The sequence below is a fragment of the Camarhynchus parvulus genome, chromosome 2 (assembly GCF_901933205.1).
Source record: "Camarhynchus parvulus chromosome 2, STF_HiC, whole genome shotgun sequence".
Taxonomy (NCBI): domain Eukaryota; kingdom Metazoa; phylum Chordata; class Aves; order Passeriformes; family Thraupidae; genus Camarhynchus; species Camarhynchus parvulus.
The window spans coordinates 113142721-113158122 of record NC_044572.1 but is presented as its reverse complement, the minus strand read 5'-3'; positions in this window follow the sequence as shown (position 1 = coordinate 113158122).

The window sequence follows — 15402 nt, the reverse complement described above, 5'->3', positions numbered from 1 at the left end:
AAACAAAGAACAATTAAGCTTATCTTTCAATGTTTCTTTTCTTTCAAGAATGATTTACTAGCCTGGTGAAAAGTGAAATAAAAATCTCACAGGTCAGCAAAACAGGAAGTATGAACTCACGGACATAACAGGCAGAGGATGCAGGTGAAAAGCTTTGCAAGAGCTACAGTCAAGGTGTCATGTGTGTCTGCCAGACCACTTGGGCGAGTTCTGGTCATGGAGGTTTCTAAGGCAGAATTTCAAATGAAAAGCATTCAAGCTTTCCATATAAAAGTATTTAGATAGTGGATCATGTTTGAGAAACAGTAAAAGTGTTACAAGATGCACCTCTATACGCTTTCCCAAAGTCCACCAGTACAGCCTTACTGTGGGTTTGAGTGGACTCGGGAGCTGGTGAGGACTTCTAACAGGACACCCAAACAGCTGCAAATAGCTCAGTGCAGCTCACACCCTGTTGAGTTTATGGGGAGAACGTGATTAATGCCAATGGGACTTAGAGATCTCTGGTGCTGGCACTCCTGGTGATGCGCAGCTGGCACAAGCACTTCACTCTGGTTGGTGTGTGCTGCAGTCCCCTCCCCATGCCCTGGCTCCAGCACACAGATCACTGCCTTGATCCTCTCAGTCCACAGAAGCAGTGAGACCATAATCTGTGACATTTCTTGATCAGTCCCAGATGTCCCTGGGCATCTGTGGAGCTCTGAAAAGTAGTGGGCAATAGTTTCTGGTCTTCTTTGAATTCTGTCATCAATGATTAAAATAATATTGTGTAAATACTCAGTATTAGACTGGCCTCTAAAAGTATTGTAGGGTGAGACAATAAGGAATTCTTCAAGATCTATTAATAGAAAGTTGGTTAATGTTTTCTCTCTCCTCCAACTTAGGTAAACATGTTTCATAATAACAATAACAAAAAAAACACTAAAATGAACAAACCAGACAACAACCTTTTTCCCAATGAAAAGCTTATACAAAAACGAAAGATCGGACTAAATATACATTGTCTTGGGTTTGGGGATTTCTTTTGGTAGGAAATTTGGATTCCAAAAGTTTATATAAAATGAGCTATTTGTGTTTGGAAGTGCACTGTTAGTACCTCATGTTTCCATTTTCCTCTATAGGACAAGCACCTTGATCTTGTAAGTTTCTTCTTGGAGAAGTGGTGCACAAATCCCACATCTGTCTTGCTCTTCCTCCTTTCCTCTTTATCATCAAGTATTCCACTAAGTTTAATATTCACCTTCTCCTAACAAAGCATTGGTGAAAATAAAATTTAGTTTCATAAATGCATAATAGATGCCAGCAGTCTAGTAAAATACAATCTTATCTATAATGTGAATAATCTGGAAAAATAAAAGAGGTGCTGAATTACCCTTAATAGACTGCTGTGCAATAGTAAATTGAGGAAACATAGAACAAACTCATCAGGTCTGCCCTAAAAGAACTAATATGAAGAAGGGTTAGAGTAGAATAAATACACTGTACTTTATAATTTTTTTTAAAAGACAGATTGTTACTATCATTTGAAATGTCATGGGTTTAGGTATCCTTGTTCCCACTGTTAAGAATATATACAAAATCCACTTTAGAAAGCATAAGCAGGAAAGGAGCTCTCTCATTATATATTCATCAAAGGGGGAAAATGCTGATTCCAGCCTCACTACATCTGTAGATCAGCTGTTCACCATGTTTTAAATGTCTCTGTGCATAGATCAAGAGAGTTGGGGGATGGTGTGAAATGGGGCAAGAATGAAACTTCAAGCCTGTCACTGAAGGGGAAGTCCTTGCAGGAAGGACTGTGCGTCACATTAGCCAGCCAGCGTTCCTGCCCAGCAATTGATTTCCCACTTTGGGAAGATGTGACTCCCAGATAATGTCTCTGCTGCTGATTTAAGCATGGCTGCAAGGCACTGCTCCAATGGGAAGGCCAGCTGGCAATGTAGGAGTCCACGTCCATGCTCCTGGCATCCAGAGTGTGGGGACAACCCCAAACTGGCCCATGTGCCCTGGTTTCTGCTGGGATAGAGCTCATTTTCTTCTTAGTAGCTGGTGCAGTGCAGTGTTTTGGATTTAGTGGGAGAATAATGTTGGTAACACACTGTAGTTTAGCTGTTTATGCTTTCCCTAAGTAAAACCTTTTCAGTTTTCCATGCTCTGACAGTGAGCAGGTGCACAAGAAGCCAAGAGGGAGATGACCTCAACTGGCCAAAGGGATATTCCATACCTGTCATACCCAGTATTTAAATATATTATATATATTATTATATACTGGGGAAGTTGGCCAGGAGGGGGCTGATCATATCTTGGGGGTTGGCTGGGCACCGATTAGTGCGTGATGAGCAACTCCATTGGACAACACTTGTTTTCTCTTGGGTTTTACTCCTCTCTCTCTCTCTCTCTCTCTCTCCTTTTCATCACTACTACTATTATTAGTAGTAGTAGTAGTAGTTCAGGTGAAATCTGTAATCTCCATGACCTGAGCTACTACTACTACTACTACTACTACTATTCTTTTTTACTTTGTTTTGATTATTAAACTGTTCTTATCTCAACCCCTGGGTTTTTACCTTTTTCCAGGTCTCCTCTCTATCCCATTGGGAAGAGGGCAGTGAGTGAGCAGCTGCCTGGTACTTAGTTGCCAGCTGGGGTTAAACCACAACACCATGTTAACTTTCAGATCAGCTCTGGAATATTTTTGAGAGTGGTAAGTTGCCTGGGCCAGGGATGAGTCGAGCAATTTGTCAGTAGACTCAGAGGAATGTCCAATGATATTTGGTTGGGCACTGTTAATTACTGACTTAATGAGCCTTGTAGGGTCCCCAGCAATCCCTCTACAAACCTGTGTAGGTAACTGCTGCTGACCCCTGTTTGGATTGTGTCTGGGGGCATGAAGAGACACAAACTGCAGGGAACAGTGACTGGGCAGTAAATCAAACTTTGTCATGGACAATGAAAACCAGCAACCAACTTCTCTCTACATTTTATATATTATTCCTTAATCTCATTGCTGCTGAGCTCTTTCTGCAGTATGTTTGAATGCAATAGCAAAGCATTAATAGAAGACTAAAAAACAGTCAGTAAAGCATAAATGGCATAGCCAGGAAAATAATTTGAGGGAGATCCCAAGGAATACCTGGGTTCATTCAATTAAAGAAAAAGCAGGGAAAAGATCACTTTGTTCAAAAGTAGATTTACAGTCTTTATAAAAGAACAAGGAAAGATAGAGCATAGACACATGTAAAGCTGAAGCATTTAGATATCTGGCTGTTTTTTCATGAGCCAGAGTTTTGGAATCACAGTAGACACAGAAAAATATATTTTCTTTAGAAATTCCAGAACTTACACAGTCACTACTTGTAATTTTTTTCATAATTTTATCTCAAGACATTATCATTAAGTAAATTGCATATTGTCAACATGTTTATAATAATGTAGCAATTTTTCAGCAAGTAGTAAAGAGTGGATTTTAAAAAATGAGATACAAGTCACACAATCATTCTTCACTCAGAGTTGCTGGAGAAAATTAAAGCAGTATATTCTTTAGTATTATTTTTTCATCATCTCCTTTCTTATTGTAACGTACTATTTTAAAGAAAGTCATGTTGTCCTATAAGCAGAATATTTATAAATTTTATTCTAAATATGCCCTCCATGTGCTAAAGATGGGTTGCTTTTGTTTGTTCAAAGAAGAATAAAATAGAAAATAAATTTTACTTTCAAGTATGAGACAACAAGTTAATGCACCCTATATGTGAACATTTATCAGTTCCTGCTCTCATTTCCAGTTTGGAGCATGGGAAAATGAAGTTTTGTGACACTAAAGAGAAATTCAAGCAAACAAACAAAATTTTAGTTTTTAAAGGTAGTTCCATTATGCTTATTTGAAATGTATCACACAATAATTGACAATCTTGACTAATTTTGTGACTAAAATTTTGGAAAATATTAAAAACAATATAATAATGCACAGATCCTTGTAAACTTTGTATATTGACTCAACATGCATTTGACCTGTTGTTCAGATTAACAATTCACATACTAACTAGGCTAAAGCTGGGAAAGCTGACATCTTTCCTGTAGGCTGTTGTCTGCATAAAGCACAGCCACTTACATTTTATTACACTGATATTTTTGGCCATAAATCCTCAATTCAGCATTTTTATTTCATCTTTTTACTTCCAGTTTCTGTGAATAACTCATAATAATACAGCAGATAGAAAAAATATTCTGCTTGAGATCCTCTAATTCTGAAAGTTAGTAAAAACTGCTTCTTCTGCATCTTTGCAATTTTAAATATTTTATTCACTTGCCATTATGTGTTTTTATACATAAAAAACTATACCATTATGTTTCCACTTCTTCCATGCCTGTGAGTGGAAAAAATTGTTATTCAGTGAATCAAAGCAGGTCCAACACTGGAAGGCAATTTCAGAACCATCTGCATTGAACTACGTTGTGTTGGTGGGACAGCATCTTGAGTGTCCTGATGGAGACTGAAAATGCCCTACAATGTGCACTCTACACATATCCCAATTGCCTTTCTGTAGAAATGACTGCTCAAATAAAGGGTTGTTGTAGTTCTCATGAATATCATCTTACAGAGCCAAGAAAAGCAGCTGGACTGATGGGTTCTTCATAGTTCATTCAGGTAGGCAATGAGAAGGTTGAGCTGACAACAAGTGATTCCAGGAATCTTCCTCTTTTAAAGATTGTGGCCATTTGCAGATATTCTTATTGATCTGAAGAGACTGCCCACACTAATAAAGAATATGTTTAATTTATGCTTAATATAGTACACAGTTCTGTGATCATTAATACTGAATTACCTGAAAGAACAGATTTGAGCTAATCCAGGAGCAGGTGTGTGTGATCATTTCAAATTAGCAAGATCACACGGTGATGATATTTTTGTTTGCTTGTTTGTTTTCTGCCTTGTATTCGGGGCATTGCACCTCCTATTGCCAGCCTGGATGGACATTCAGCCTGTGTCTTGCAGGTCCTGCACCACAGAGATTGCTAGTTCAGAAGCAAATTGGTGTTTCTGGAGGCATTTTCCACAGTGGGCTGTTGTTGAAGAGTAGCTTTTCTTTTCTAGGATCAGCTACTTGGTACGGAAAATTTCCCTTTGGCAAGGCACTGGACCATTGTTAGCATTGCTGCCATGCAAGGGCAGCACAGCACGCAGGTTGCCCTTGAACAACTGCAGTAGCATTGCTGATCACAGCTGTATGAAGCATCCGTGGATCACATGCAGCTTTCATTTTCCTCTGGGACAGCACAGAGCATCAGGTAACCTCTGGGAGCTGAGTTAATGGAGTCACAGCTGGCACCACTGAGCAAAAAATTGGTACCAGTTGAAGTTATCAAACCTCTCCACTTCTTGCACAAGGTGTGTGAGAAGCAGCTTTTATCTGTGACAGAAAGTAGTTATCACTGGAGCAACTCTGAGCTTCAAGAAGAAGATTGCCTTGGTTGTATGAAACCTAGAAACCTAATTTTTTTATGGTGCATTACCCATCACCTTGGGCTTGGGAAGGTGACAGCCACCTATGTAAATTAGGAGGTGACACCTGCAATCCATGAAGTTCTCAGCCTGCACTCTCTGTGGACATAGAGAATGTGTTGGAAGGCTATGCTGCCTGTAAGGGCAACCTCATAGGGATGATCTCTTTATTCCCTGTCTCCTGACCCAGCACAATTTTCCCCCATCAGGACTGTTGGGAGGAGCTAGTGTGGATCATTTCACAGATCCTTTACTGCTGTCAGCTGGGGCTGCCTGGTCTCGCAGGACAGACGTACAGCACTCACATCTTTCATATCTCCTGCCTGTCTGATGCTGGGCAGCCATGCCATGTACAAGCTGCTGCTGAGCCCATTTAGAATTCTGGAGTTGCTGAATAACCCTCATCTTGAATGAGCCTGCTTATTCCTTGCACTTAGCAGCAACTTAGCTGTTTTTAGGGCCTCTGGCTTTACCACCTCAGGGTGGGGTGTGCAGCATGTCTGAAAGGCTGCTGAGGGCTTCTGAGCTGCCCTTCCAAATCTGGCTCCCATCTGCAGGCTGTGTCCTTCACAAAAACTCAGAGAGCCAAAAGAGCAGATGGTGGCAGGGTAGGAGTGTGACAAGTGGAACTACAGCCAGTCCCGCCACCAGCTGCGGCTTGATCATTTCCTGTGAAATTTGTGAGGGTCACGTTGTCAGGGACAACCTGACTAATTGCTTTCTGTTGAGTGGCTGACAGCTGTTTGCTGTAACTTGAAATCACGCATATGTCGGACATGAGCGGTAAATCATTTCTCTGACTTTCCTGCTCCCAGTTCTTGTTTCCCCATGAAGCTCTTTGTATCCTGCTCTTGGAGACAGGCCCTAGTGGCTTTGGAATCCCAGCTGTGCCATCTCATCCATTTCAGCTCTGCAGCTCTTTGCCCCAGACTTTGGAATATTTGGAATTTCAACCCTGGACATCTCTGATGTCATCCAGCCCTTCTGTGAGAGCCCCCAAAGAACAGTTTCGGCTGGTAAAAAAAGTAGAAAGCAATTGAAAAGCAAAGGTAAAAAATAAAAATCATATCTTGAACAAAACTGGATGCAGGCTCTATTTCCACACACACAGAGTCTGGAGGATGGGCACTACCAGAGTTCTTGTCCTGGATCAGGTTGTAGCAAGTAACTCATACAGTGTCTCCTGCTGGCAGTGCCTGCTCTGGTAGGAGTTGTTTCTTAGCAGCTGCTGAGCCTTGGGAAGTTATCTGGTGTGGAAGTGTTTAGGATAAGATATGAAGCAGTCAGCAAGGCTAAGTCTGAGGTAGAAGGAAATTCTGAGGGAGAAGGAATTGCTGATACTCTCTATGGTCACTATCAACTTATTCTGAGCTTGTGCTAGTACATGTGGGCTTTGTCCCCTGGATCCACTCTTTGGATGTCCTGGGATACTCTATTTAGTATCACATCATCTATTAGTATCTAGAGTATCAAATACTCTATTTAGTATCACAACCACCTCTTTATTGTGTCCACCCATTTGCTACCACAGGACTGTTGAGCTTACTGGCCACCATGCACACCCTGTTCTTGCTGTTCTGGTTTTGGCCACAGTCATCTGAATTGGTTTAGCAGGTGAATACAAGTAATCCTTGTTCTTTCCTTATCTAAACAAGTCGTGAAAATTTACAAAGGTTATTTGAAAGTCTAGACCAGCAGCTTCTGCTCTGACTGTTTCAGCTCAGCTGCTGGCACTTCCATGCAGAGCAGCCTAAGGGGTGGTTTCTGAGGAACACCACCTGTATTTAAGTGGTATTTAAGGCTTGCAAAAATTTACGGTTTGGCTGTGGGTTAGTGATGGGGCTGTATTAGCAGACTGTGAGAAGGCAAAGGAAAGGGTTAAGGAAAAGATTTGGTGAGAAGATATGAGGCAAGGCAGAAATCTAGGGTAAGAGCCATGACAAAGATATCTGACTGATGAGTGTCCTTTAGAGATGACCAACACAAGTAAGACTGCAAGCTTGCAGCTGACATCAAAGGATGGTTATCCTAGAACAGGGCAGAGACAGCAGGGCATTTGGGCAGACTCTGGGAATGGTGCTAGCTGTGAAAGAGGCACTGAATTTATACTTATAACCATCTTAATTTAAAGCCAGCTTAAAGTTCATTGATACAAATTTAAGCCATCAAAATATTATACTGTATGTATCAAGGCAGTGTTTTGTATTAGACAGCTGCTGAAATGTTGGTCCAGTAATATTTAAAGTGAGGTTTACTGTTGTGTTGGACCACAGCCTTGGAGGCACGGGTGGCACTATAAACACAACTCAAATGTCAAAAGCAACTTCAGACTGAGCTCTGGAGTGATTAGGCTATTGTTGTAGATGGCATGCCTGTTAAGAGATGCCAGATTATTTAAATTAATTTTAATCTGTGTGAAGTAAATTGATAAGCATATTGGCAATGTTTTTTTCTGTGGTCCATGATGTAACATTAAATTTTATTAAACAGCTTCCATTAACAAATTGAACCATTCATACTACTAACACGAGGTCATTAGTGCAACCTGAAATTGGGTTCCAGCATGTGTACACACTGCTACTGCTGAGGCAGCCCTCTTGCCCATAAAGGGTTAAATTTTAGCTTCCTGGTACTCAGAGGTAAGTCAAGCTCACTTACAAAAAGAAACACAGACCTGCACTGTATAGTCCCCAAACCAACAGAGACACATACATGGCATTAGCCATGCAAATTGCTTAATGATAATTATGGCTAATTTGATATTTGCTTGTCTATGACAGAATTTCTTCAGGTGCAGCTGTGAGTGGTCTTATGGACTGTGCAGGCCCAGGGGTAAACTGAATGAACCCAATCTTTAATGTTCTTAACTAAAATATGATACACAGTAGATTCTAATTTAATTTAAATTTCTACATAAATTATCATAGAGTTTTTCCAGTTTTACATTTGTGCTAAATAAAGCTGGTGAAAGTATACAGGAAAAACTACATTATTTTGGGCTTGGGAAAAAAAAGAGGCAATATATGTTTTCCAAGTCTTTCACCTCCCAGGAAGGCTACTAAATAGGGAGCTACAAGGAGAATGGAGGGTCTCAGAACCATCCAGAAGATGTGTGGCTACTAAGGGACTCCCAGCACCCTGGATATTGTCACCAAAAGAGCTCAGTTGGATTCAGAGAATCACAAAATCACAGAATGGTTGGGATTGAAAAAGTCCCAAAGGTCATCTAGTTTCCAGCCCCTGGCATGGGCAGGGATGCTTTTCACTAGAACAGGTTGCTTAGAGCTCCATTTAACCCGAGGCAGGACTTCCAGGGATGGGGCTCCCACAACTTCTACATGCAACCTGTTCCAGTGTCTTTCCACCCCCACAGAAAGAACTTCTTCCTAATGTCTAAGCTAAACATGCTCTCTTTCAGTTTGGTCATTCCCCCTTGTCCTTGTCACTTTTTACTCTTGCAAAAAAATCCTTCATCTCCTCTCCATCTTTCTTGCATGCTCTGTTCACAGTTCTGTCACCCCCAAGCCTTTTCTTTTCCAGACTAAATAAACTCAATTCTCTCAGCCTTTCCTCACAGGAGAGGTGCTCCATCCCTGTCATCATCTTGGTGACCCTCCTCTGGACTTGTTCCAACAGGTCCACGTCCTTCCTGTGCTGGGGACCCCAGAGCTGGATGCAGCACTGCAGGTGGGGTCTCACCAGAGTGGGGCAGAGGGGCAGAACCCCCTCCCTGTCCCTGCTGCCCACACTGCTTTGGATGCAGCCCAGGACACGTGTGTCACTCTGAGCTGTGAGTGCCATTGCTGGGTCATTGGTAGGTCCGGCCTCTCATCCACCAACACCCCCAAATCCTTCTCACAGAGCTGCTCTGGATCTGTTCACCCCCAGCCTGTGCTGAGGAGGGGGGCTGCCCTGAGCCAGGTGCAGCACCAGCACTTGATCTTATTAAACCTCATTAAATTGAGATTGTCCAGGTCCCTCTGGATGGCATCCCGTCCTTCAGGTGTGGCAGCTGCGCTTCTCAGCTCGGTGTCATCTGCAGATTTGCTGAGGGTGCACTCAATTCCTTTGTTTATGTCATTAATGAAGATATTAAATAACACTGGTGCCAATACAGACCTCAGACTGATGTCCATTGACACTCTGAGCCATTGACCACTACCCTCTGGATGCAACTGTCCCTTTGATTTCTTATCCAGCTAATCAAATCCATCTGTCTCCAAATTAGAGACAAGGATGTTGTGGGGGATCATGCCAGTGGCTTTGCAGCAGTCCAGGTAAATGACATCTGTAATCCTTCCCTTGTTCACTGATGTAGTCACTCCAACTTAGAAGGTCACAAGGTGGTCAGGCGGGACTTGCCCTTGGTGAAATTCCATCCCTTATTGATAACATTATTATTTCAGTGTAGGTCACAGCTTTGGAAAACTGTTGACATCTACTTAGATGACTAATCAAATAGATTAGTCAAAAAGATTTTTTTAAATGGAAAAAATACCCATGGCAGAGGTAGGTGATTAATAATTTGCAGGTATTGCTGAAAATGTAAAATATCGAATTGACTGAGTAAAACACTAAATATACACATTTTAAATCATGGGGGCTGTTTTCCCACTGCCTGGTGACATCACTCAAATGTTGCTCTGCTTTGCCATCATCTCTGCATGAATATAGTGCACTGTCAGGGACTGACATTACCCAGCCTCCAAAGAACCTGCCTGCCCTGATGTGTCAAATCAATGTCTGCCAGCTACAGTAACAGGGTCATTAAGCAGCAACCAGATGATCTGTCAAGCTCATGATCAGAGGAAAGGTTCACAGTAGTCCCAAAGCAGTAGAAGACATTTCTATTAGTGACAGCTACAGCCCATTTTGATCAAAAACTGTCACGTGACTCTTTTGCAAGCAGCTTCCAGAAGATGATGATTCTTCAAAACAAATGGGAATTGTGGCTGCACAGCAAGTTCATGGACATGCCTTCTGTGATGAAGAAAATAAAGGAATCTGGACCTGGGAATTACTATCTGCCTCCTCTACCTAAGAGTTGTTTGTCATAGGCATGAGTGCTTGTGAGAGAAAAAGTTTAGTGCAAAACCCAGTATCACTCACTTTTCTGGGCAGATATCTTATGTGAATAACCTCCTACTTCACACTCTCCATAATTTATGCACACGACTGCAAAATTAATTAGACATCTAGTAAGCCATTTTTGAGAGAAAACCACATCAACACTTACCTTTATAATGAATCAGTGGAACAACAGCTCTCTCAGATTAAAGCTTTTTGAAAAAAAAAATTTGAGATGCTCTAGTAATCTAGTAAAAGAGCTACTACAGAGCACAGCTGGAACTATGTGGCCACTTTTCTTATGCTATTTTTTTGCCTTCCTACCTTCTATTTTCTTTTGCATGCGGTATCCTAATTGCTCTGGACTTTGCTTTTTGAAGGTTTCTCTCCTTGTCCTCTTTATTCTCCTACTTTTTGTCCTACCCTACTATATTTCACCCCTTCCTCATCAATGATCAATTTGCAGATTGGAGCTGGTTCTGCAGAGGGCCACAAAGATGGTTGGAGAATTGCATCACGATGCATGAGGAAAAACTGACACCTGTGTCCATCATGGAGAAGAAATGGCTGGATGAAGGTCTAATTTTAATCTTCAGCTACTTGAAGATGTGTTTTTGGATTTTTGATTTTTGGATGTGCAGAATGAAATTATAAGATGCAATGGCCAAAGTGACAGCTGTAAAAATTCCAGATAGATCTAAGGAAAGTGTTTTCTTTATGAGGGTAGTTAAACCAACAAGTGCCTAGAGAGCCTGTAGGATCTCCATCCATGGAGATGCTCAGAAATCCTAGACAGGACCCTCAGCAACCTGATCCAACTTTGAAGCAAGCCCTGATTTGAGTAGGAAGTTGAACATTAAATGTTTTTAGTCTGCTAATCTCTGTTTCCTTAAGGCTTTCTTCTCAAATAAGCTTCTCTTCAATCCACCCCAGTCAAGCCTTTTTCCCTGCCTGGTCAGCCATCAGCAGCTCCGGCCCCAAAGTGAGACCATGCTTTTTATTCATGTGCACACCTTCCACTCCACAATTTTTCATCATGCTCTCCCATGCCTGGCTGCCTTTGAACAGGAAGAAGTTGCTTTGGCTCTTGCTGATCTGCAGATAGTGGCTAGAAGAAATCTACTGACCAAGAAATCTGCTGGAAGAGTCACAGCCAACTTGGTGCCCATGAGGTTGAGCCCACTCTTCAAATTGTACCCTGATCTTGTATCCAATGTTTGCATAGGACAGCACTTCCACTGTGTGCAGCTATTTCCCTGCTTGATATTTAAAAGCCAGATTTAGAAATATACTTAACATCCAATATAATGTAATGACAAGAATACCAAAATCTTGATGAAAAAAACACAAAAACAACAGAGATTTTAAGACTCATCTGTCCCAAGCATGAGGCAAAGTGTATGAAAAAAGGACAAAATTACAATAATTGCAATAGTACAACCATAATTTCAATAATACAATTATAATTGTATAATGATGATAAATATTGTAATTGCAAATAAACAAAAATCCAAGTTGCAAATATCTGAGAACTGCATGGTGACTGCAGTCTGTAATATGTTGTTTCTTTAAAGAAGAGTTATGAATAGCAGTTTTGGCAAGAGTCTGGTTTTGACTACCAACAGCAGTATTAACTTGCTTTTATGGCATGCAGAGCAAAGTTAAGGCTGCTCAGTAATTGTAAGCACATAAGGAAACCTTGCACACTGGTGTTTCCTGAAAGAACAGGCCCAGAACACAAACTGCTTAGGATGAGAAAATTGGACTTGATGATCTCAGAGGTCTTTTCCAACCTAATTGACTCTGTGATAAAAATATTTAATTTTGGCACTTAGAAATGTCATTGAAATGACAGATCCCTCAGGCACAGCAGATAAAGTCTTCAAGGACTAAGCAGCCCATTTACTTTTGATCTTGTGGCTTCCCCCTTATCTGCACAGTGGAGACTACAAATGAAGATAAACAGGAACCAGCGTGGGCTACTTCTTTAAAAAGAGAAACAGTGAAAATCTCTGTGAAGGAGTCCCATGGGATTCCCACTGCTCAAAGAAACTGCCTGGTTGCGTGAGACAGACGGAGGAAGCAAGAACTTGGTAGTGTAGAGGGCTTCTCCACTAAACAGCCACACTTCAGTGGCATGTGCCAGGAGGGAACTGACAAGGAGGTCCCAAAACATTTTGGACCTTCAAATGGGGAGATTGTGAATGTGAGGAGGCCTGGGGGGAAACAACAGATCCCTTACCAATGGGGGTGAGCTTCACTCAGTGTTCCAGGGCTGCTTTCCTGGGTGTTGCACTTGTGAGGCTCTCGGGAGGAAAGGGTTAAAACAGGAAGATTGAATGGTTTTGCTCAAAGTGACCTTGAAGGTGGGAACACTAAAATGTTGATATGGGGAAATACTATTTCTTATGGCTATTGTTCATCCTCTGCCTTTTTTTGAGGAGCATTCCTGTCAGGGACATGCAGACATCTTTTGTCATGGTGAGCCCCCGTCTCTGCTGCCAGCTGGGATGAACTTAGCCAAAGGGACCCTGTGGCCAGGCCTTGTTAGTGAGGTCATGAAATAAATCCACTCTTTGCATTTGGCTGTGGTTTGAGGGCTGCTCATGCTGCCTGTATGTGTGAATTCAGAGAAGGGGAGTGTGTGCCACACTGGACTGTGGCAGGATGTGAAGGCAGAGAGAGGCAGAGGCAGGTGATGGCAAGGCACAAAGATGTCTGTAGGAGAGACTGTTTGGGTGGGTGGGTGGGTGAAGGCAAGGCTGTGCCTCAGCTCAGCTCCAGGGTGGTCAGGAAGCACCTGCCCAGGACCACCACTCTGTGCACCTGCCTCTGACAGCAGCTGGGGCTGAGTGCACCAGCCAGGATGAAACTCCTGTGCAGAGCAGTCATGCAGCACTTGCCAGAGCCTCAGGTGGCCCCAGGCACAGGCCACAGCCTCTGGGAGGCCATGTCGCCTCCTGGGACACCCCTGCTCTGCAGCTGCAGGCTCCATCACCCACACTTCCAGCCCCAGGAGACTGGGGCAAAGCCAAGCCATGAAAGGGCAGCTTCCTTTGTTCCTTTGTCATTCTCTTGCATTGCCTGCAAACAAGACCATGAACCTTGAGGTCTGTTTGTGCCACACTAAAGGAAAGGGGCAGTGTGACCTCCGTGTAGGCCAGCCACCAGGTCTCTGACAGAGATGCATTTTGGCCAGACAAAGCAGGCTAGATAGAGGCACTAGGTGGAGAATTACCTACTCCTCATACAAAAACAAGTATGTCACTTTTAAACATGCTGCTACATATGCTTTGTGTTATGCTTTTTGACATTATCCAGTAGTGGGTTACATTGAAGCAGGCTTTACAAAAATAAATAAGCAAAATGACAAACACAAATGTAAAAAACTAACCTTCCCAGTTCCAGTGTTTATTTCCCTAGATGATTTAAACAAAATTTTTGTAACTAACTACTCAGAAAAGACTATTTTTGTGAACTGATTCAACTGTGTCAGTCATCAAAGATAAAGGAAACAAGTACAACTTGAAACTGGAGTATTAGGTGTGCTCTGAAGTACAAGGATCAGTAAAGGATTACAGAGATTACACCAGACCAGGTGATAAGAACGTAATAGAAAAGTGATACTGCAATCACCAACAGCAAACACTGAAAGCAGGTTAGTGGGTAAACTATATATAGAGTTCCCAGCTATTACAGAAATACAAATAACATCTGGGACAAAGGAACACTTTTTTTCCTGTGGCATTTTTTCATAGCATATTTTACTAAGCCAGCTAAATCAAAGGCTTTAGAAAACAATAGTGTGAGAACAATTAGAAGAGGAAGATATGGTTCAGGTAATATTTGAAGTAAAGCCAGGAAAGGCCAAATTATTCAGGAAGGCTATTGCAAATAAAAGAGAGAAAAAGAAAAGGCTCAATACTGCAAACATTGAACAGTCTCAAGAGAAGCTGCAGAGCCTGAAGCTGGATGAAAGAAGAGCTCAGGGGTTAGGAAGGCCAGGAAGAAATGGATAGTAACCTTCAACTTTTGGTTAATGCTAGAAAGTAGTGTTTAAGTGGTTCCTGGAATTAATAGGCTAAAACCTTTTCACCCACACCAATATTAGTTACTGTAATTGGAGTTTGAGGTTTGAAGCTGGGGCTTTTTGAGGATAAGTAAACATATATAAATGTTAACCTAGAGACAGTCCCTGCCCTAAAGACTTCCAGTCTAGACTTAAGGCACAAATCTGATGTGGAAAGCAGATAGGGAGTAGAAGGTGTTTTGCTGACAAAACCTGTTGTGAAATAGATGGAACTGGAAGAGGAAAAGAATCAGTGACTGAAAAATGGGGGGAAAAAAGTTTGCCAATACAAAGAACAGAATGCCTGCTGCCAGCATAGCTGTGACCATATCAGGAAAACACTTGAAGAATGAGGGAGTGGGAGAAGTCCAGATGAGATGTGTGTAAAAGAACTATGGGGAACTTCCCACCCTGGAGATAGTGCTGATTAAATAACAAATGAAACCAAGGAGCCTGATCTTTATCATTCCACCTGCTGAAGCTCTGTGTATATGGGAGAAAAGGGAAGAACAGTGCCACAATTAAACATACATGATAGCAGTTAGACATTGATTTTTCTTAATTTCACTGCCAGATCATGAAGTTATGAGACTTATTTATTGATAGATTTGTTCCTGGTAATTATTAGTGGGGTTAATTGAAACCATGGCCACAAGAGAAGACCACCGTGCTAGGTACTGCATAAGCAAAGTAGAATGTTTCCTGGCATGATGTAAAGGGAATGTATAATAAAGGACAATTTTAATTGAAATAAAACCCTTTT